This window comes from Taudactylus pleione, unplaced genomic scaffold, assembly GCF_031769625.1.
Source record: "Taudactylus pleione unplaced genomic scaffold, aTauple2 ptg000223l, whole genome shotgun sequence".
Lineage (NCBI taxonomy): Eukaryota > Metazoa > Chordata > Amphibia > Anura > Myobatrachidae > Taudactylus > Taudactylus pleione.
Window position 1 is genome coordinate 294,891 of NW_028284625.1, and position 24,161 is coordinate 319,051.

Below are 24,161 nucleotides of genomic sequence, written 5' to 3' on the forward strand. Positions count from 1 at the left end.
GCCCTCAACTGGAACCACAGTTGACTCGGTCATCCTACAAGTAGATTTAGCACCCATTTTGGTGGCTTTAACAGACTACTTAATTACTTCTTTAGGATACCGGTGGGGGATTCTTTGTGAGTACTCCCACAGAACTTTTCCCCGTCAATACGCAACTGACCGTTAGACAACATGCAACGCATATAGCAGGAGTCCCTACCTACTTTGGTTTATTTCCACTAGAATTCCAGATGGGAAACATCACCACCCCATCCAGTGGACATCAACCAGGATTTTTCAACCAAGAAAATCAGTGAAATTTCCTTACTTTTACACAATTCACGCTTGTGTATTATACTCTATGCGTATAATACTTAAATGTGTGGTCCAATCGCAAGACACACAGGTACTGGTTATCTATGTGTCTTATGATTACAGAGGCTAACTAGGATATGCCCCCTGCACCTGAGGTCTTTATAGGACAGCCTTACACCTGGAAATTGATTTCAAATAGGACAAGTTTCCTGCACCTTTCAATGTGTAATTGCAATCCTTACATGCCGCCAGAACCTGTCTTTGTTCAGTGTTTTACTGCGATACCTTTCTGGTTCACACACTCATGCAATTCTCAATTAAATGTTCACATACAAAAAATAAAAAAACTATATTTTCTGTACAGAAAAATCACTTCACAGAAACACATCTTTTCCCAGAGGTTTTACACTTTGGTGTAAAATATTACAGTAATACTATTCAAATCGGATAGTTATTTTTGTCAATATACATATATATATATATATATATATATATATATATATATATATCTTAATTTAATGTATTAACCTGTTGCTAATAGTGCAGCAAATTTACACACTCTCAACCGTATTTGCGTACTGTTGCTACGTGTCTGTCACGCACGCACGCATGTGTATCGTTGCATGCCTGTGTACGCAGCTATCACACATTAACAATCAAATCTGGCAATAAAACATAAACTGTATTCTTATTGCTGTTAATGATTGGTACTTTTATATGCTTCCACGTTCCCCGCAAGCACCGGAAGTAACCCAGGCGGACAACTTCCACTGCATGCTACCTAAACGTTTAGGCGTGAATGGAGGTTTTGTTATCTCAGGCCTATGCAAGTATTATGTGTATATATGCTAACACAGTTTTATAATTTCAAACAAATAAACTTATCCGATTTGATTCAGACCTAAAATGAGTGCTATAACTTATGGCAACAGTACAAGGACATAATTTATACAGTGTGCGTAATTTCGCTGTGCTTAATTTCGCACCAACAGACCAAAGAAATAGCTTCTTTGTTGTCCCTCAGTCCGCACCAGCACCTCTTAGACTATACAAGACAGATGTGATTTAACAACATTAGATAGTTTTAAAACAAAAATTGTTTTAGTGATGCGTCTCCACCCTTTGTTGTTAGACCATCGTCTGAGTAATGCTGATAGTCTGTGAGTGTGAGATGGACCGGACAGAGCCCCCAGTTTAAATCTTTCTACGGCTGTTGACGCCACGTAGACACACTTGGCGTATGGCGATACGCAAATGAGGATGCACAGTGTACGCAATGTGTGATGCATACATAATACCTTCCTATATTGTAACACCAAAAGTATGCATAATAGTTCCTATCTTCATATCAAAATACAATGTGAATTACAGTGTAATATATATATATATCACAGTAAAATAACCTTATGTGAAAGCAAGTGAACACACACAAACCAGTTTCTGTGGTCCAATGCACAAAAGTAAATATTGCATTGAAAGTAGATATAACATCATTATTACAAGTTACACAGTGGTACAAAACAGTTCAGGAAAAAGGTCAGAGATACAAACCAGTATACATACGTTCGCATGCGCTCCCTGGAGCATTGAGATGCCTGTGGTGTTGGCAGTGGCAGCAGTGTTCTCTGTGCTAGGGTGCTGGTGGTGTTGGCAGTGTGGGGTTGGCAGTGGTGTCCTCAGTGCAGAAGTGCTGGTGGTGCATGAGTGCCAGTAGGTCCTCAGTGCATGAGTGCTGGTGGTGTCAGCAGTGCTGGTGTGCTGGCGGTGTCCTCTGTGTGGATTTGCCAGTGGTGTCGGCAGTGCCAGCTTGGGTGCCTGCAGTGTCAGCATTACCAGCGGTGTTGGCACTGCAGGTGGTGGTGTCCTCTGTGTGGTGGGGGCCGCTATCTTGTTTCTGTCTGCAACCACTCATCTCTACTTACAAGGCAGTTGGGCCTGCTCCTCCTTGCCAGTTATAGTTTAAATCTCGCATGTAGACCCTGGTGCCTGCCCGTGTTCCAGAAAGAATCTCAGTTCTACCTGACTCTGTAGACCTTGCCAGCTTTGTTTTTGCCCATGGTTTAGCTGCTACAGTGACTTCTGCCCACAATCTAGCTGCTCTTACCAACAAAGAGTGGTGACTTCTGCTCTCGACCTAGTCACTCGTCACCACCATGGAGCAGCGACGTCTGCCCATGACCAAGCCACTCACTGCCACCACAAAGCTGTGACTCCTGTCCATGTCCTTTTTGCACCTTTGCCAACTTTGTACCCAGCCACGGCTTTGCCACTCAATCCAGTCTCATTACTGTGTCCGTCAGATCTGCCTCACAGTATCAGTTCATCTCACAGCCAACTCCTTGCCTGCTTTCTAGCTGCTCAGTTAAACACCCCTCATCGATACATTGATCAGCTGATCCTGGTTGTCATCAGTGCCTGTCTTTTACCACTAGCCACATATACATCTAGTAAATACCTGAATTAACTTGTCAGCCTCTACTGTTCTGAGCATAAATCCAGGTGGCAACATAAGTGCCAGTGAGTGTATAAAGCTCTATGACAATAACATGGGGCTATAAGATCTACCCACCACCTGTTTCGATCTCTGTTGGCCTTCTGCTTAGCTACTTTTGCAAAGCATCATCCATTCTAGTCCATGTATATTACTGTTGCTGGAAGTAAACAATTAGGAAACTCTCCAGCACATGCTATTTGTCAGTGTGTCATGTCTGTTGCACTTGGGCATTGGACTAGTGGCAGTAGGATATGATCTGATCAAGGATTCCAACCACCCTAGGCTAATACACTTGTTGCATGTGTCAATAACACCACATCCACTTACAGTATGTGTGCAATTGGAGTCTCAACAATGTTCTAGGCAATTTAGGTACTTACTGTTTGGAACCAGATGGGAAGTTCTTCAGGTGAGGATAGAAGCCAGGGGGATAGGGTGGCTAGGGAACAAGCAGGAGAGTGACAGTACTAGAATTCCCTATTGAGGCCAAACCGAGGTTTGGCTAGACCTTCCCAGAGGGCCGGAGTCTAACTCACTTGGTGATCTTCACCAGTGACCCCTCAATGGGCTATGGGTTTTGCTGCACCAAATGAACAGGTCGCGGCCCTCTGGACAGGTACCTGGGAGTGGCAGGAAGACAGGTAACAATATTTACGAGAATGAATTCACAGGAAACCAGCATGGAGATAATAAAAGTATAACACCCAATTATTCTAAAAACAGTAATCTGTAGCCACTTTCATATAATAATAATAATAATAATAATAATAATAATAATAATAAGTCTTTCCTTTAGTCTAATAATATAATCTGTACCCAGTGGTGTAGCTATAGGAGGGTCTTCTGGGGCTCGTGCCCCAGACGTCTTCAGACTGGTGGTGCTGGGGGCACTGCTGGCTGTGGTCCACGTCCATTTCAGTTAATGTAGTGCAGACCGCAGTGAATTTTGGCCCTGATTCAGACCCACTCGCAAGTGGGCGTACGCATGTTCGGTGTACGTAAAAAAATATTTAAATTCAAGCACTCGCTCGTATTTTCGTACGCAGCTAAAAATCCACCCCAAACTCAGGCGACCCCTCCTCTGACTAACGAGCGTGCCAAATAGCGAGCGTACATCCCCGAAATGGCTTGAAGGGAACGCACGCACAAGTACAAACCGGAAGTGGGACTGTCAGATTCCGATTACCTGCTCGTTTTTTCGGCCTCCCTCCCTCAATCGTATCATGCCAATCAATGTATCAATTAGCTTAATTGTTTTTTTTTTTCAACACAATGCAATAAACTTTAATCTTGTCCGTGTTTGTATTTGCTCGAAGAATACGTACGGCTGAAACCTTCGCTTTTATTGTTCAAAAGACATGTTAGCCCCAATTAAACAATTGTTCTATTTGTTTGTCTCCCCACAATTTTTCTGTGGTTCATTTCTTTATTTAAATTTGCTTACGCATGTCACTGCATCAAGCCTATCATAACTCTCAAGAGATTTGTGGCCCTGTCGAACACATGACTCATACACTAACCAATAGAATTTGTCCTGTTAATTTCCCAAATACATTAGCCAATCAAATTTTTTTTGTGGTGCTTTATTAAAAATATTTGTCAAAAAAACACCATTGCCATCATGAGATCCGCTGCATTCACCAGGCGCGAACTGCTGGTGCTGACGGAGGTGATGGACAGGAGGATCACCAGTCAGCCTCCACCCATCTCCAATAGGCGCAAGCGTTCCGCATATGTGGAGGTACGTCGACGCCTGCGCTCCTTCGGCTCACGCCGACATATTGGCCAGCTGGAGCGCAGCTGGTCGGACCTGCACCGGCGGACGCCCCGCTTGCTGGCATGCTTTTGCATGTAGATTGCGGAAAGTAAGTGTTCTGGACTGTGGTTTTCAAGTTTATCTTGTGGGCCCTAACTGCATGTGCATGTTTTCATGTCTGTCCTATTGAGTCATTGTAGTCATATCTGCATGTGCATGTTTTCATGTCTGTCCTATTGAGTCATTGTAGTCATATCTGCATGTGCATGTTTTCTTGTCTGTCCTATTGAGTCATTGTAGTCATATCTGCATGTGCATGTTTTCATGTCTGTCCTATTGAGTCATTGTAGTCATATCTGCATGTGCATGTTTTCATGTCTGTCCTATTGAGTCATTGTAGTCATATCTGCATGTGCATGTTTTCATGTCTGTCCTATTGAGTCATTGCAGTCATATCTGCATGTGCATGTTTTCATGTCTGTCCTATTGTGTTTATTTTTTTTTTATTTTTGGTTTCCTGTTGAAACTAACCACAATATTTTTGTCATTTTTTAGGGGCACAGCAAACACTATGGCGGCATCGCCACACAAGACGCCGGTCCCGGCCCCTCTCTCCAACCCCAAATTCCTCTATTACCCCCTCCTCCCCAGACCCTGTGGCCGAAATTTCAGGCCTACTTCCCCACCAGCCCAATTCCCCCTCTCCTCCATCCATCCCTCCTCCAAATACCCCCTCCCAGGATTACGAAAACACCTTGCCCCTCGGGTTGGGGAATGTAGCCACCTCCGAGGTGGTCCAGGGAGTGGCTTCTGGCTCTGTCGTTTTGGAGAACGGTATGTTTTTAAAGTTTATTTTGGACACCACAAACTGTTTGTATGTAATCATGTGTCGTCCCCATTTTTTTTGACTTTTTGTCGCCTTAGGGTATTTTTGGGGGTTGTCTTTACCTGTTCCTGTTGATGTCACCATACACATATCACACCTGTGTGCCTTTTTTTAGGGCCCTTGTATTTTTGCCCTTAGACATTTTGGAGTGCTGGGTTTTATCCGTGTAATGTTTTTTTGGCCCACAAGCTTGTAAGTGTTGGTTTGCTTGTTTTGTGTTTTTTTACAATGTTGCTTCATTATCGATTTATTAATCCCCAAACTTTTGTCACCCACAGAGGAACAGAGGCTTCGGGAAGAGATAGTGAATTGTGTGGGCCGTATGCGGGAGCAGGTCACCGGGCTTATGCAGGGCCTTGACCATCTGTTGGTCCTCCTTAGGAATTAGGTTTTTTTTTATTTTTTTACAAATTGTTTCTTAATAAATCAGTTTTAAATCAAGCTCTGTCTCATGCGTTTGGAGTAAATCCAAGATTCTTTACACTGACATAAGTAGACTCTTCAAGCAAGGTTTGCCACAGAATCTCACTTCAGATTGTGTGTTGTATTTTGAATGCAAACAGGCACAAGAAACACCTCCCAGTACCAATGTCATTTTCCTTTTTTGTGGTGGTCAACATGATAGTTTACACCATTTTTCAGGTTCCAATTTGGTGGCCAAACTGCTTCGGACAATCTTACGAAGGCAACTGATTGTACACGATTCCTTGTTGTGTTGGTTAGTACTCCGAAAACATATTACATTTTAGCTCCACTTGCTTCATTACTGGGTTACCCCTTAGGTAAAATTAACGTTTGGGAGTTTGTTTACACTTGCTTCTAACGTGCCCAAAAAGGAAACAAATTACACTCTCCAAATATTTATTCACAACAGAAATCAAAATACAAAGTGGTCACTCACAAACAAAACACACAGTGATAATCAGAAAAACACCACATACCAAAAACACTAAACAAACACACAACAAATCAAGAACTGGTTGACAAAGGTCCATGCCCACATGATTTCAAAAATATGGCGTTGCAATATTGGTGTCAGAATATATTCCCGAAGTTTCAACAGAAAGGTTTTAGAAGGGTAGCAGGAAGTAGTCATCATGGGAGTGCCAAAGATTATGCAAACAAACAGAAGATGGTGCAAGAATTAATATCAAAAAAGATGAACGTTAAAAAACCGTAACACATTGGGTATACACACTGTTGTTTGATCAATAATTACCTAAAATATCGGGCCACCACATCATCGCGTATGGCCCCCCCACATACTGACCTCCGACCAACCTCGGGGGGGCCATCCTCAGGTAAGGCATCCTCTGGCTGCATTGGAACACCACTCCTTATGGCGATGTTGTGAAAGATCCCACACAGGACCACAATTTTCGAAACCATATCCGGCAAATACATGAGCTCGCCACCAGAGAGGTGGAGGCATTGGAATCGGCCTTTTAAAAGGCCGATACAGCGCTCCACCACTTGCCTGGTGGCTGTAAGTGCGGTATTAAACTCACTTTGTGGACCTGGTGTGGGAGCCAAATAAGGAGTGAGCAGCCAGGGCATGCAAGGGTATCCACTGTCTCCTGTGAAAAAGAATAGACAACATCAGGATCGCTGTGTATCAAGCTTAACATTGTTATGTACTAAAGATCTCCACTTACCCAGAAGCCATGCATCACCAGCTTGTAGGTTGGTTAATTTGTGCCATATCCCTGATTGCCGGATGACGAAGGAGTCATGTGCACTTCCTGGTAATTTTGCATTCAGGGACAGGATCTGGAGGGAGGCATCACATACCACCATTCCATTCAGGGAGTGATAGTGTTTCCTGTTTCGAAATATGGCCTCCAGCCGTGCTGGAGGCTGAAGTGGTATGTGAGTATCATCCACAACCCCTATGATGTGTGGGAAGCCAGCTATTTGGTAAAAATTGGCCTTGGCCACACTAAGGGCACCCATATCCTAAGGCATTTGAATAAAATGATGGAGGTGCTTGAAAAGTGCCTCCATCACTGCCCTCATGATCCGGGAAAAGGAGGATTGTGAGATGCCCGCCACTATTCCCACCGTTGTTTGAAACGATCCTGAGGAACAGAAATGTAACACCGCCATAAATTGCGTAAGTGGTGGTATTGCTGTAGGACTGTCAATTTGCCGCTCAAGAACACTCTCTATTAATGAGAGAGTGTCTATGATGATTTTGGGAGGAAGACGGTAGCGTCTTAAAACCTCATCATCGGGCATTCCAAAAAGGGTGACACATGTTCGAAGTATCTGGGGCCTTGCACGCCTACGATGCCTACGCCTGGGACGAGATTGAGGTTGGTCGGCTTCCGGGAGCATGGCCAGAACAATCCGCCCAAGATCAACCTGAAATGGCAAGATTGGAATGTAAGGCTTTGGACCCACCCCAAAAGAAAATTAAAAACAACTTAGCTTGATGATACCATCCATTGCTGCTTACATGCCGGGGTATTGTCATGATACGTCCAAACTGAAATTAATCACAAAAATAATTTGACAAATTTCACTCTGTGCATTTTTGTTTCTAAATTTTGTGCTAGACAAAACATAAAATATGCGAAACACACATTTGGCAAAAGAGCAAAACGACATTGCACACAGTACATCAAAATGGGTTGAAATGTTTGCCAAAAAAGCGAAAGGGCAACCACAAAAATTTTTTCAGGATTAATAAGCATTTAAAAATGCTCTAATTAGTTCGCAAATACAAGTCACAATAGTAAGTAGTAAAAATGCGCTAATTAGTTCGCAAATACAAGTCACAATAGTAAGTAGTAAAAATGCGCTAATTATTTCGCAAATACAAGTCACAATAGTAAGTAGTAAAAATGCGCTAATTAGTTCGCAAATACAAGTCACAATAGTAAGTAGTAAAAATGCGCTAATTAGTTCGCAAATACAAGTCACTATACAAACTGAGAAAAATGCGCTAATTAGTTCACAAATACAAGATAAAAAATGTACTTACCAAGAGCAAATATATAAGAGTCCAAATCAAAAGGTCTTTGGGTCCGAAATTAATAAAAAGCTAAAATATATGAAATTATGGATCCAAAAATTAAAAACAAGAAGAAACACAATGAGACAACAATTGATCAAAAGTTAGACTTCACAAAACTTACCAAATCAAGAAACGAGGCCAAAAAAACAAAAAAACAAAAAAGAGAACGGAAAATAAAAACGCAAATCTAGCAAACAAAATAAACTCCAAACGCCAACTCCTTTATCCGCAAACAAGAAACTCCAGCCAAGGTAACCTCCAACAATCCAAAAACGCCACCTCGACTCGAGACACACCAAGCCATAAATAGTGTTTCGTTTAAATTAAGGAGGGATCATAGGAACGCACAAACAATGATGCGGCCGCAAAATAAGGACGCATGTATAAATACGTCACGAAAACACATTAAAATTCTGGTGTATTTCTTGTTTGGACCTCAGACATGGCGACAGACCAGGGAAACAATGCCCAAGAGTCAGGCGGTAAGTCTTTCATGCATTTTGTATCAATGATTAATTTGAAACATAAGATTGGGCAAGTTGTGAATTTGTGAAATCTGAAAATTTACACAAATAGGTGAGGAGGATGACATGGAAGAGGCTGCTGGGCCCAGTATTCCGGCCAAAGCTGCCAAAAAAAAAAGGCAGCCATATTTCACAAGAAAGGAGATGGAGGTTTTGATCCAGAAGTGTGTGGACATCCTGCCACAGGCAGACAGGAATATGAGTCTAAGCCAGAAGGGGAGAATGTGGGAAGAGGTAGCCGTTGCTGTCAATAGGGTGGGCGATTATGTCCGTCTAGCCCGGGATGTCAAACGGCGGTAAGTAAACACTTGCCCCCCCTAAAAACAAACACCATTTTAAACAAAAGGATAATGGCTTCCATTTTTTCCCACAAATGGGGCGACTTCAAATATCGCCTAAAGCAAAAACTCGCGGACAGGGCTAGGCATGCAAGGGGGACAGGTGGGGGTCCCACCCCTGTGTCATTGGAGTTGACGGATTTAGAAGAGCTGGCACAGGGGTGTGTGCAGCCTGTGGAGGTGTTTGGCGTGTCCAACATGGATACGGACATGCCAGACTTTGCGGCTCCTCATGTTGTCCCAGGTAAATCTTTTGATGTCACCAACTCTGAAATGTTATTGTGCCAATATGTAGATTATAGTGTGAGTCTTTTCTCTTTTTTCCTAACAGAGACACAGGCGGATGAGTCTGCTCCAGAGGGGAGCCTTGGCCGCCAAATTTCTGCTGGCTCGGCAGGGGAGGAACCAGTACATTTGGCTGAGGACCCTGCAGAAGCCAGTCCAGGGCAATCCCCCTCGCAGGCAGTGTCCCTCCTCACAGAACTCAATTTCAAATCGGATTTCCATACGGAGATTCTGCAGAGGATGGACGCCAGTCTGCTGCGGGTGGCTGAGGCCCTGGAGCAAAATGCTGCGGCCAACGTGACCATTGGTCAGGCCCTGGCGGAAAATACCAGGGCCAACATCCGCATCACCAATGCCCTGGAGCAGCTCGTTTGCCAGCACATGGTGGAGCAGACCTCCCTTCCTGCCGGAACATCAGGATCCTCCACCTCTGGCACAACATCAGCCAATCCTCCAAATGTGCCTAGCCCTGTGCCTAGTCCAGAGGCCACAACATCTGCCTCTGGACAGGCCAGCCCGATGACATCCCGGACCCAGTCTGGCTCCCTCCCTCCCCCATCCAAACGGGTGAAAAAACGGTGACAGCAATGGCGACTTTTCCCACAATCCTTCTGTGCTTGGCTCATATTCCTTTCTGGTCAAAACTTCCCTCTCCTTTCTTGTGAAATGTTTTTAATTTTTTGTTGTATGTTTATGTCAACAGTTATGTTGGGCCAATTTGTTTGATTTTGGGACAGATCTTTGCCAAAAAAAGATGTCCCCAAATTTTTTATTAATTTATTTTTTGTTTGACCAATAAATTGACACCAAAAATCTGACATTGGATTGTGAAATTATTGTACAAATGGGTTACATTTAATCCTGGACCAAAAGGCCAAAACTTGCCAAAAAAAAAAAAAAAAATGGGCTCTTTAAGGAACGTTTAAAAATTCATATAACGAGGCAAATTCAAGAGGCAAAAATAAAATGGTGAGAAAATTAAAACATGATGACATTATTGTTACAATAGGCCCTAACCACCAAATTGAGGCCAAAATAAACCCCCACAAATGTATGCAAATTGATTGTGTCATCCTGACATTAGCAGCTCTGATTTCCACCTGCGTACGGTTTTGTGCTATCCCAAAAAACTGATTTCAAAACACATACCAAGCCGGTTTTCAATCCAACACTAATTGCTTTTCAGCCCTCCCGCGATTAATCGCAACAACATCGTGGAGTCCCGGGACGGAGGAGAAGGCCATCGCCAATGTGGTCGAGTAATCCAGCCCCTAAGCTGTGCGAGCATTTTGAAGGGAAAGAGGATCATCCAGTGACGTATGAGTCGGTCCGAACACATTTTACGCTCGCATCTGCTAATGTATGTACGCCCCAAAAACGCCTCGCCACGCCTGCGTTTTTCCATCTCCACCCCCGTCAACACCCAAAAACATCCTGTTCTGTCAATCACATTTGACATGTCACTTCCTGTACGCTATTTGATGAACGAGACCAAAAAAGCTCGCAATCTGCCGTACGCACATGCGCAGTGTTACACCGACGCATACGCGGTTATTCAACATCGGAACGCAACGAGCGTACTGCTGTTTGCGAGTGGCTCTGAATGAGGGCCTTGGTCCGCACTACACAGTAAAACTAACACACGGCCAGTGGCACCAGGTAGTGCATTTGTATTACCCAGTGGCAGTGTGTTTTTTTTTATCAGCCAATGAGAGTCAGACAGACTCTTATTGGCTGCTGCACCCATGGCCAGAGCCGGGGTGGAGCTCACTCATGAGCTCCACCTTCTAATTTACACAGTTTGTGAAGGGAGAGATGTCATGACGTCTCTCCCATAGTGCTGAGCAGGCCAGGAGGACAGAGGAGTGGATGGTGGTAGGTATAGGAGGCTGGATTCGGGTAAGTACTTTTTTGTTTTTTGTCGGTGTCTGTGTATATCTAAGAGGCACTACATAATGGGGTCCACTACTGGGGTCATACATAATAGGGACCACTAGTAGCAGCACTGTATAAGGGGCCCTACTGGGTGCACTGTATAAGGGAGACCACAACTGGGGGCACTGCATAGGTGGGACCACTACTGGGGGCACTGTATAAGGTACACTGCTGGAGGCACTGTATAAGGGACACTACTCGGGGCACTGCATAGGGGGGGCACTACTGGGGGCAATGTATAAGGGACACTACTGGGGGAACTATATAAGGGTGCACTACTGGGAGCACTGTACAAGGGGCACTACTGGGGCACAACTACATGGGGCACTACATAAGGGACACTGCTACTGGGGTCATTGCATAAGGGGCACAACTGCAGTGGGAATTTCAAGAGGGGATCTACTACTGGGACCATTAAGGTGCATATGGAATATTCCTGGAGTGATGAGGAATGATGGTATGCCACTTTTCAGTAGCCATGCCACTTGTAGCATGTGGCAACACCCACTTTCCCATTGCACCCATATCGTGGGGGTTCCATTTTTCATCTTTCCCTGTGCTCAAAATACCTTAGTTACGCCACTGCCTGTAATACTTTTTATTCACTAAAATAACATGTACCCCTTTTAGTAAATTATTAGTAATAATATGTGTTTCTTTATTAGAATAGTATAGTGTTAGAATACAGTATGTGTCCCCTTTTTGAATACAATTGGCCAAATGTAATAGGTTGTCAGTTTTAGTTTCAGAACAAACTCGCACCTTCTTGCATTTTTTTAAGGTACGAGTTGGTGCTGGGATTGCAAATATAATAGCCTGCAAATTGATAGCCCGGAGCTATCCCCAGCACCCCTGACCATTGGGTGCCAGGTTAATAGTGTAGTGCTGTGTAAAAATTTGAAATATTGTCTTTAGCTGTGCATAATTAACATAATTTAGCATAATTTAACACAACCCAGCAAGCCTGGAGAGCCACAAGTACCTGCATGTGGGGCATTACGGGCCCGCTGGTACCTATAGTTCCACACACAATGTCAGTAAAAGTTTACAATAACATACATGCACATTCACACTACCTGACAAGCATACTCACCTAGTTTCCCTGATGACATCATATCCCATTATCCAGTAGGATTCCATAGGGGTACCTATATTAAAAAATCCATACTCACCTTGTGGTTACATCATTGGATACAATGTTGCGGTTCCCACCATAGACTTCAATGGAGATTTCTCACCATTGAAGTCTATGGAGGAGACAGGCTGACCACACACAGCCAATCAGCGAGCAGCTCCGACGGAGATGCCCGCTGTTTGGCTGGTGGCACCTACAATCAATTGGCCCCAGTCATTCGCATGGAGGAAAGGTATGTGTAAACCCATACCCTTTCTCTTGTCCTGCATGGTTACCCCCCAGGGATCCCCAGCCTGGGCTGACTAGTGGTCAGGGATAATTCTTTTGCAGTGGAACCCGGTGAAAGTGTTTCCATGGCTGTGGCATTAACCCCCTGCTAGAAAGAGTCCTGTGCTGGTTCTGGAAATTACAGGGGACCCCTACTTGTTTTGTCCCGTTTTTACACAACCAGGAGCAGCTCAGAAAAGCCCTGTGCTGGTACTTAATATACAGGGGCCCCGTACGCATTTTGGCTCCGCATTTTTAGAAACAGGATAGGCTTTATATAGTCTGGTGCTTGTTATGCTTCTGGGGAGGGGGTGCACGTCTTTTTTATTTTTAAAAGTGTTTTTATATGTATACACAGAAACATGCACATATCTCTTGGATATGTACATGTTTCTGTGTTACTCTGACCTGCTCAGGGTTAATGAAAAAACAAGGGGTTAATATTTCACAAAGCACTAAAACCAAAGAACTCTGTTGGGGTGCACCCCAACAGAGTTCTTGGTTTTAGTTCTTTGTGAACTATTAACCCCTTGTTTTTCACAATCCTAATATATTACTCTGGGTAGCACCACCACCCCACATCATCAGCGGTATCTTTGAATCACAGTATTTATCAGAGGTGGCTATAGCATATCAACCATATAGCATTGATTTAGATCTACTTAGGATCGGTGCGGTGTACTTTCTTGTCCACCCTTTTTTTCTTCCCCATTTTTTCTGCTTAGGGTGAACTCGCTATCCTGAAGCTGGTCTATTATTTGGTGAGTTTTGGTAAACTTTTTTGGGTGAGTTTGAAACTCGCACCCTATTACATTGGGCAAGTTGTATGTTTCAAATGGGAAAACATCTGAATGCAAATTTGGCGAATTTTAGTAACAGCAAAAAAATGCAATTTCAAATGAACACCCTATGACACTCTATTACATGGGCGAGTTATGAAAAAGTATGAGTTTACCGCAAAACTCGCAATTTATCAAAACAGACACCCTATTTCATTTGGCCCGATGTGTCCACATCAGTATACTATATAAAAAATATAATGTCCACTTTAGTATATTTCGAATATAACAACCCATAATGTGCATACAAGACTTTGAGCCTGATTCATAGATGTACGCAATTGTGATGGTTTGGGTACATCTCCAACCTGTTCTGCACATGTACAGAAGTGGTCCAGTGAGATCGCTCACAGCCCCCCCCTAAGCTACACCCTTATGAACAGGTTGTGGCTGTTTTGGGGCAAGAAGTGGGCGGCACTGGACAGCATTCCTAACAATGGGGGTGCTGTTAAGATTTTATGGGAGTGCCAAGGCCAGTGTTTGCACCTACAGATGCTGATATTCTGGCCTCGGCAGTTCAGATAAGGCAGCCAATCTGAGTAGCCTAAAGCCAGGAACTCACTAGACAATGTGTTACCCAATCCAATGGATCAAGCAGACATTTCATCCACATTGGCCCTTGTGTTCCCACTTTGACTGACCATGTACGCTCCCATGGGGTCATTCATCGCATAGACAGATCAAGCCTCTATGCTGCTCAATCTGTCAATTTGATGAACTACCCCATGCTTGTGCAGGTAGTGGGTGAACAACATACTGTATTGTGCGGTCATTCGCCAGATCATGCATTGACAAATTACTGCACGATATGTCATTGCATCATGCATCAGCCAGATACACTCATTGTCAAGTTTGTACCCAGCATTAGGCTTACTCAGATGGCCGATGCTGAACACAGCAGTTAGAGCTGTTCCAGTACACAGTGTAAATCATTGCAAACACTACTCAGACACAGAGGAGCAGCGCCCAACAGCCTTACAGCTCTGTGTCTCTCCCGAGTGACTGTTGTAGTTGTGTAACTCAGTCAATCGGAGCACGGATGAGCAGACAATGCTAAGGACAGAGCTTTCTGATTTCTTGCACCCTCCTTAGCATTACATGCACACAATAGCAGATCTAGTAACCGAAAGATGACATGTAGTATGGCCAAGAAGTACTATAGGTACCAGTCCACTCCTGCATGGGTTCCAGCCCCTGATGGTAGTGGGAAGAGCTCCTAAGCAGTGGGGCCCACTGGGAATTGACATGTCACCCTGACTGGGCAGTACAAATATTTTAATACAAATACAGAACATCCTAGTACATGACATAGAATACAAAGAGCAGCCAAGTGACCATAGTGGAATACAGAGAGCATTACAGAAATGGCCATACAGTACAGAGAGTATACCAGTGACCACAATATAATATAGAGTATCTTAGTTACTTCAATACAATACATGCATACCTCCCAAAATCCTTTTTTGTAAATTTGGTACCCCAGTAGAAACATGTATGTGAAGAGGGGCATGGCATGTCAAGAAAGGGGGCATGGTATCATAGCATGCCCCCATTTTCATAATTCTGAGGGATGCCTAGCACTACCAGACATGCTGGGCTGTCCCCAGGCTCTACCCGCACTGTGAAAAAATGTGCATGGCTTCCATTGATCACTGCTCCGCTATGCAGGGCAATGATGAGTGTGCTCTCTACCATTTAAACCCCCCTGTGGGACACAGCAGTGGGACAGTCCCTGAAAAGCGGGACAGTTGGGAGATATGTACATGATGCATGCTAGTGAACACTATACAATATAGAAACCAGATTAATGCCCACCATATAATACATACATTTTGTTACCACCACACTTGAAAAAGTCCTGTCCAAGTTTCCCATGTTAACACCCTCTAGGAACTTGTATATATTCTATATGAAGATGTAGATCACTTCTTGTTCCATATGTTGAAATCATCTCCTAATATATTTTCTCTTTTTGCTGTATTTCTAATATCATTTTGCAATTGTTTATGCTCCATTTCAGGCTACACGACAACTGATTATTTTAATCATACATAAATTGAATAAGCACAGCCAAAAGACTTTCAGTAATCAATGAACTATTTACTGTTATCATTAATACATCCTGCATCCATAATGCATCCATTTAATATTAAAACCCCTATCAACTAACAGAAGGTAAAAGCTAAAATAGCCTTATTTATTGCAGGTGATGCTTCACACATCCCAAAAAATGCTCATTATAAATTTAGTGTATAGTACTTTTTACTTAACCAAACAGGTTGTATATAAACATAAAGATCCAGTGTTGAATAACCCAGGCAATACATGAACTTTGATGGTAGATCAGACATTGTACATATATGCAATCCACTGGTTACATTTAAAAGTACTCTTGTTGAGACTAAGGGCCTGATTCAGAGATGTATGCTAAACCGATGGTTAGCAGACATCTCCGATGTTTGGAGGACTGTTTATGTGCAGCAGGTGTACTGCGAATGTTCAGCCCTCCGACTGCGAACCCGCTCGCAGTGTGTCCCAACCGCAGCCTGATTGACAGGCTGCAGCATTTGGGTGGCGAAGCAGGGGCACCCTGGCAGCATTCCCAGAAATGGGGGCGTGTCACCAGAGGTGTATCTATAATGGGTGAAGGGTGTGCGGGACACACCCTGCACCCATAGTATTACTTACCTCTCCAGAGTCCCACGTTGGAGCGAGGGTCCGGCGCTGTAAAAATGACTGGCAGCAGCCATTTTCCCATCATTTGTGCATTCGCAGTACAGGGAAATGGCAGCTCAGTGCGCTGCTGGCCACCTGACAGAGAGGAGGAGGCCCATGTCTGAGACTGCACATGGGCCCCCTCCTCTCTAGAAATGCCCCTCCGTGTTGCCCCCATTTTCTGGGATGGATGAGGCCAGAGTCTGCGTGGGTGCATGCAGACTTCCCGGCCTCACACCTGCAGGAATCAGCCAGGCTGCGGAAAGCTTTAGGTCCCGCAGCCTGGCCAATGGAACATCGACAACAATCGCGACCGATGGTCACCATTGTTTTATATCAGTACCTATAACTATCAGTTTAGGACATGATATGTATGGTAAAGCCTTGCAAAAGTTACTTAAACATTTTCCTTAAATACATATGTACATAAAAAATAAATACTGTATAAATGCATAGGACATCATGAATCAGAAATCAGCCTTGTCACATATGGTTTAATGAGAGGGTGAGATCATACTGATAACAGTCAGCAAAAGTGATCTGAATTTAAACAAATGTTCTTTAAAAATAAATCTAATAAAACAAGTATCAACTAAGCTACTGAAATCAGTGGCAAACGCAGGATTTCTAGAGGGGGGTTTCCAAATGGTTGATTTTAGAGCGAGTGTGGCCAGTCCATGAAGAGGGCAGAATTAGTACTTAACCAGCTTTAATATGCATCAAACAATGTGTATTGTGTGTCATAATTCCAGTATATACAGGATCACAGTAAGTCATTTGATGCGGCAGTAAGCCATCCTGCCTGAGCTAAATGTTTTTATTTTAGATGTGGGTACCATTCCAGAGTATTAGAGCAAGTCCGGGAGTCTGGAGGAGCAGCAGAAGAACCTAGCACTGCCCTGGACTTATATGTAGATATTGGGCTCTATAGCAGTGCATCCCTAGCAGTGCAGGTTTTCCAGATCTCCTAGTTGGTGCACAGGTTATTTATTACTGGCTGATACATGTTAAAATATTCACAGGTGGTGCTAATTATTTAATTTGTGATACTGAGAAGTACATGTAGCACTAGTAAAATTCTATTCTATTACTATTTCTACTGTAGTCATGGTATGTGCTGGGGAGGGGGGTTTCCAGGCATAAGGAAACCCCCCCTGCGTTTGCCTATGGAAATTGTTACTACTATTATTGTAGTATATCTGTAATATGGAAATATTACTTTTCTTTTGTTCCTGGCAGAAAGGCTGGCGTTCTCGGGAAAATCATCGGTCATAGCTTGAGTATAATTTTATTATTTTTTCTTATTAAAAAGATACCAATCAAATCTGACCTTTTTCATAGCAGTTGCAGTTGCAAGTCTGTCAATGCGGACAAATCATTTTTGTTGAAGGTTTGTTTTCATTATTATTTGAAACAGCTCATCTCTTAATATCTCCCTATCAGTCTACTGTATGTGTTTGTCTAACCACAAAATAAAACCCGAGGGTGATGTAATACAATGAAACTTTTAGAGCGCCAAGAATGAGTACTGCATTAAGTTTTCAAAAATCAGCTCTATAAATACTAAAAATATTCTTGACCCTGAAAAAGTCTTGAAGCAGCCTTAATAAACCCTCACATACCATATTTGTAATTTACAGTATATAAATTTTTTTCTTACTGATTTATTATAGTGACATATTTGACAATATAAAGGTGGAGTGGACCTGTAAATAACTTATTATTGCAAGCTTCAGCTACTAATTTTTGGTCCACTTTGCATTCGGAAATTACTCTATCATTCACCAACAATGCCCTCTTACCTCTCAAATTTTTAAAACTAATACTTATATATATGCTATAAATATATACATGATACAGTCTTGCGTGGGTTACGCAGGCTTGCCCTAAACCCCAAAGTACAGTAAGTGAACAAATTTAAAGAAATTGTAACCTACCGTGTGCGCTACAAGGAATAGGGGATAACTTTGTACAATATATTATGTATCGATACTGACTTGTTAAGCATACAGGAACTCCCATTGAACATGTTAAAATGAGTGTATCTAGGTTTAGCTGTTCCCTCCTCTCTGATAGGATTAGTGGCACAAAGCAAAAATCGAAAGGTTAAAGGAATCCATCATATCTTTCTTGGATCCTGCTAGTGATAGACCATCCCACAGTTAGTGGCATCATTTAACCATGAAAGCTTATTAGAACATGAATAATAAGTGTTGAAGTGTTTTAAATAAATCCGAGCCAGTTTGTGAGGTCTCTGGGATTATGGAATGTGCAGTAAGTGAGTGTTTTCTCCTATCCCTTTTCTACACTGAGCTCTGACAAAACAAGTGAGTACAGTTTTGCTTACATGTTTTATATCAAATCAATATAATTGTTCATATTAATGCTGTACAAATATTTGAACTGAAATCCCAGATTTCTGAATTTCAGCACAATGTTATCCTCTTGTTTTTTTCCAGACACTGGGCCTGATTCAGAGATGTATGCAAAGCACACGGCCACGGCATCGTTGTACTCAGCGCCTGCATGGTAATATGCTATTGCTGCAGGAGGTGTCATGTGTAAATAGATGCCTCCTGTTGGCTTCTCTGATTCGCTGCAGCTTCCGCAGATGCAGCATCAGATCATCTGCATGAACATCAGTCATTTGAGTATCCCTCATTTTATTTAGGATGACCATGAATTTCACACTGCTGTAGCCAGTGAAGTTGCATCCATGGACACAGCCACTGGCTTTCACATACCCAGAAAATGGAGGCATCACTCCCCCATTATCTGCAACACTGCTTGTCACCTTGCTCTGCCCCCAAAGAGTCCCCTATCAGGTTTGAGCACATCTCTGAATTAGGCCCTCAGTTATTTAATTTTAATTCATGTGTTCTGATTTTCTCTTTAAGAGGGTGAAAATAAAAGATAAAAACATTCTTAGAGTAATTTTATTACATTTTTTTTGTATATTTTGTTACATTTTAAACAATTTTGTATAACATCAGGGGGTATTTTATTAAAGTGAAAGTTTTTAGAAGTGGAGATATTGTCCATAACAACCAATAAGATTCTAGCTATTATCTTCAAGAAGGTGCTAGTTAAATGTTAAGTAGAATCTGATTGGTTGCTATGGGCAACATCTCTACTTCTAATAACTCTCACTTTAGTAAATATACCCCGATGTCTTCATGTTTTACTAGGAGCTTTTAGGTCACTAGAAATGTGGTAATCATCTACCAAATGTATAAATATACAGCATACTTACAAACTATACTATACAGTATTGTACATTAATGCAACAAAATTATAGACTGTTTATGCAAATAAGTTTGAAAATTCTTGTATGCCAGCTGATGGCTCATTATGCGTACAGTATTAAACCATACGGTGCTGTAGCTGGTACTACATTTACTCTGTAGATGCAGATCTGAATATATTTAATCTTTCCACCTTTTGCCACATTTAACGTAGAGGAAACTTTTTTGTCTAATTAGCCTTGTCAAATGTGCTGTAAAACATATTATTAACAAGAAAAATAAGTGTTTTGCCCTGATGCACAAATTTGCTTGAATTCAATAGAAACCCAACTTTTTAATTAGATGGTAAGTCACCATTATTATTCATATGTTGAATACCTGATCCAAACCAAGTTGTGACACAATCCATTGATAATAATTGTACTTATGCAAACAATGAAGTTCCATTGTAGTAGGAGTTGCAGCTACTGCAGGGAACACAATGTAAAATACCACTAGGCCAATGGTTCTCAAACTCGTTCCTCAGGACCCCACACAGGTCACATTTTCCAGGACACCCAGTAGGAGCACACGTGTATTCATTACTCACTGACACATTTTAAAAGATCCACAGATGGAGCTAATTATTTCACCTGTGATTCTGTGAGGAGACCTGAAAAACATGCACTGTTTGGGGTCCTGAGGACGAGTTTGAGAACCTGTGCACTAGGCTATTGGAAGGCATTACTCACTGCTAATGGAGATGAGCAAAATAAAAAAAAGACAATAAGCCTATACAGTATCGGATTGGGGCATGAAGGGCCCAAAAGGGGAATGCAATGTTAGGGCCCCACTGAAAGGAGGCGGTACAAAGCTAAATGGTTGTGGCCAGCCAGCTAGCTACCAGAGGAGCATAAGTTAAATAAAAATACTGCATATGTCCAGAGCCATATTAAGAATAAAAAATTAACAACAATACTGCTGAAACTGGTACTCTGGTTATAGTTTAAACCAGGTAAGTAATAATTTGTATGTCTTGTCCCCAGAAGGCATAAGGATTAGAATCTGTAGTTCTAGTCACCCTCTGCTAGCTTGGATACAGCTGTCAACATTGTAAGGTCTGAAATTTATATACAGTAAGGGAAAAACAAATTTTTAGTCCCATTACATTAAGGTGCCAGAGCCTGCTTAATTTTTTTTGTGTGATTCTGGAGTATCTACACTTTTTAATGGAGAATGCAGGCACAACTGTCTGAAAATTCAATGACTAAGTATTGCTGCCTGTACTACACTACCTCACCCATCACAGAGCCTTGCAATCACCATTATACTATACAGAGAGCATCACAGTGACCGACATATGCTGCAATAGCATCATTGTCCATCATATAAAGTAGAGAATATTAGGGGGACCACCATATAATTCAGAGAACATCACAGTGATGTCCATATTATGCAGAGAACATCACAATAACCACCATATACTGCAGATAGTATCGCAGTGAACCTATATAATGCAGAAAATGTTGCAGTGACCCCCATATAATGCAGAGAACATTTCAGTGGCCACCATATAATTCAGAGAACTTCACAGTGACCATCATTTAATGCAGAGAACATAGCAGTGACCTCCATATTATACAGAGAACATTGCAGTGATCCCAATATACTACAGAGAACATTGCAGTGGCTACCATATAATGCAGAAAACTTTGCAGTGACCCCCATATAATAAAAAGAACATCACAATTATCACCATATAATGCATTGCAGTGACCACCATATAATACAGAGAACATTGCAGTGACTGCCATATAATGCAGAGAGGGTTGCAGTGTCTGCCTTACAAAGCTGAGAGAGTCAGAGTTTCTGCCAAATAATACAGAGTATTGCAGTGCCCAACATATGATAAAGAGATTTCACAGTGACCACCATATAATGCAGAGAGTGTCAGAGTAACCGTCATATAATACAGAGTGTTGCAGTGCCTGCCATATAATGCAGAGAGTGTTGCAGTACCAGCCATATAATGCAAAGGTTATCAGAGTGCCCATTATATAATGCAGTGTGTTGCAGTGCCCATTTTTTAATACAGAGAGTGTTGCAGTGCAGTTTATAATGCAGAGGTCATCAGTGAACCACTAACAACACAGATGATATGTATAAACCTTACACACACACACACACAAACACACACAATATTAATATGAGTCAGTATGAGTGGTGGCTCATGTCTTCCCGCCTGACTCAGATTCCACTTTGATGCAAAATATCATGCTCACAGGTTTTGTATACTGTATAAGGTGCTGTGGATGGGACTCAGCACCATTTCTTTGTCAGGTACACTGATGTATGCTGCACTTAACTATAGGCTGTGCAGTGTATAGACTCACAAGTGCCTGTGCTGATTAGTGAATTTGTAAAGGGGAGTGCATGCTTCTGTATACTGTGGTGCACTCTGCTACATAGGCTGTGCTTTGTCAAGACTTCAGACTCACAAGTGGCTGTGCCACTTAATGAATGTGTATAGGGGGATGCATGCTTCTGTATGCTTTGCTGTCCTCTGCTGTATAGGCTGTGTCCAGATTTACAAGTCACAGCAAGGAGCTGTGCTTCTTAGTCAATGCCTGTGTATAGGGGGTGCATGCTTCTGTATGCTGTGCTGTACTTTGCTGTATAGGCTCACATCACAAGTGGCTGTGCTGCTTAGTCAATGTGTATAGGAGGCACACACTGCTGTCCACACTCACAATTCAAGTCACAAGAAGTGGCTGTTCTGCTTAGTCAATGTGTATAAGGGTGCACGCTGCTTCACTCTCCTGTATTGTCAGTGCTGTGTCCATCAGTAAGACATTCACATGTATAATTTATAAGCCCTGTGGCTCTACTCCACACTGTTTCAACAGACCTGCACCTGCGACATTCACAATAATAAATTAAATAATTGTACTGTTTGGTGTGCTTTGTTCACGTGCATATATATAAGGTCTGTGGCTCCAGACCATGCCGTAATAGAGCTGTGACATCATAAAAATAAATTGTATTGTTTGTACAGTTTGGTGCCCTTTTTTTACCTGCATATATATAAAGATCTGTGGCTCCAGTCCATGCAGGAATAGAGCTACACCATCAAAATAATAAATTAAATAATTGTACTGTTTAGTGCACTTTGGCCCTCATTCAGAGCCGCTCGTTAGCGGCAGTACGCTCGTTCCGAGCGATGTTTGCACATCTGCGCATGCGTACGCTTTTTAGTACGCATGCGCGAACCAGTCAGTGCGGGCGAAAATCCTTTGTACGCTATATAGCGAGTGCCTGCTATTTTGAGTGACAGAATGAGGCGTATGTGGGTGGTAACAGGGGAAGGTGCTTGAAAATGGGGAGTGGAGATCCGAACGCAGGCGTGCTTAAAGGTCAAAACGGGCGTTTTATGGGTGTGTATATTTAAAACAGCAGCGTCATTGACCACGTTACTGGGTTATTTTATAGCCAGAACTGCACGCAAATTTGTGGTAGCAAACACCAACCACAAGAATAGCGAGCAGTTCATACGCTGGTCGATGTACTCGATTAATCTAATAAATAGCGGACATGACGTAGGATGCGTGCGGCCAGGGGGCGTTTTTAACAAATAAACGAGCGTATGTTTTGCTCGTTCGTTCAGACTTAGAGGTGTGAACACACTGCAATGTGCGTACGGATCATTTAAATAGCCACCCCTTGATTTTAAACGAACGACCGCAAATAGCGTGCGGCTCTGAATGAGGGCCTTTGTTCACATGCATATATAAGGCCTGTGGCCCCAGTCTACACAGGAATAGAGCTGTGACATTAAAATAAATTGTATTGTTTGTACTCTTTGGTGCACTTCGTTCAGGTGCATATATAAGCCACATAGTGACCGGTAAATTGAAAAATGGCTAACGTTATGTTTAGAGAAGAGAAACCAAATACTGTCGCAGCAGATACTGCCACCAGTAATGATGATGATTCCAGTCCTTCATCGTCATCTACTAAAGCCGTACAGTGCTAAAGAAAAAAAAACACATCTAATAAAGTGAAAGTGAGGTGCAGAAAAACATAAAATTGCCAACATGCCATTCACCATACGCAGTGGCAAGAAAAGGCTGAGGCCTTGGCCTTTATATATGAATGGTGGTTCTGTGAGTCAGTGAGGCATCTTCCTCTGTCTCTCATGATGATGCAAGACCTTATCACTCAGGGTGTAGAAGAGGTGTGAAAAAATAAAAACCACTAAGGCAGTAGAACAATCTGTGCATCCAGAAACAGAACTGTTACAAATCCCTGAGGAGAGTCTAAGGGTTATATTTATTAAAGTGAGAGTTTTTAAAAGTGGAAATTTTGCCCATAGGAACCAATCAGATTCTAGCTATTATCTTCTAGAATGAGCTAGTTAAATGTTAAGTAGAATCCAATTGGTTGCTATGGG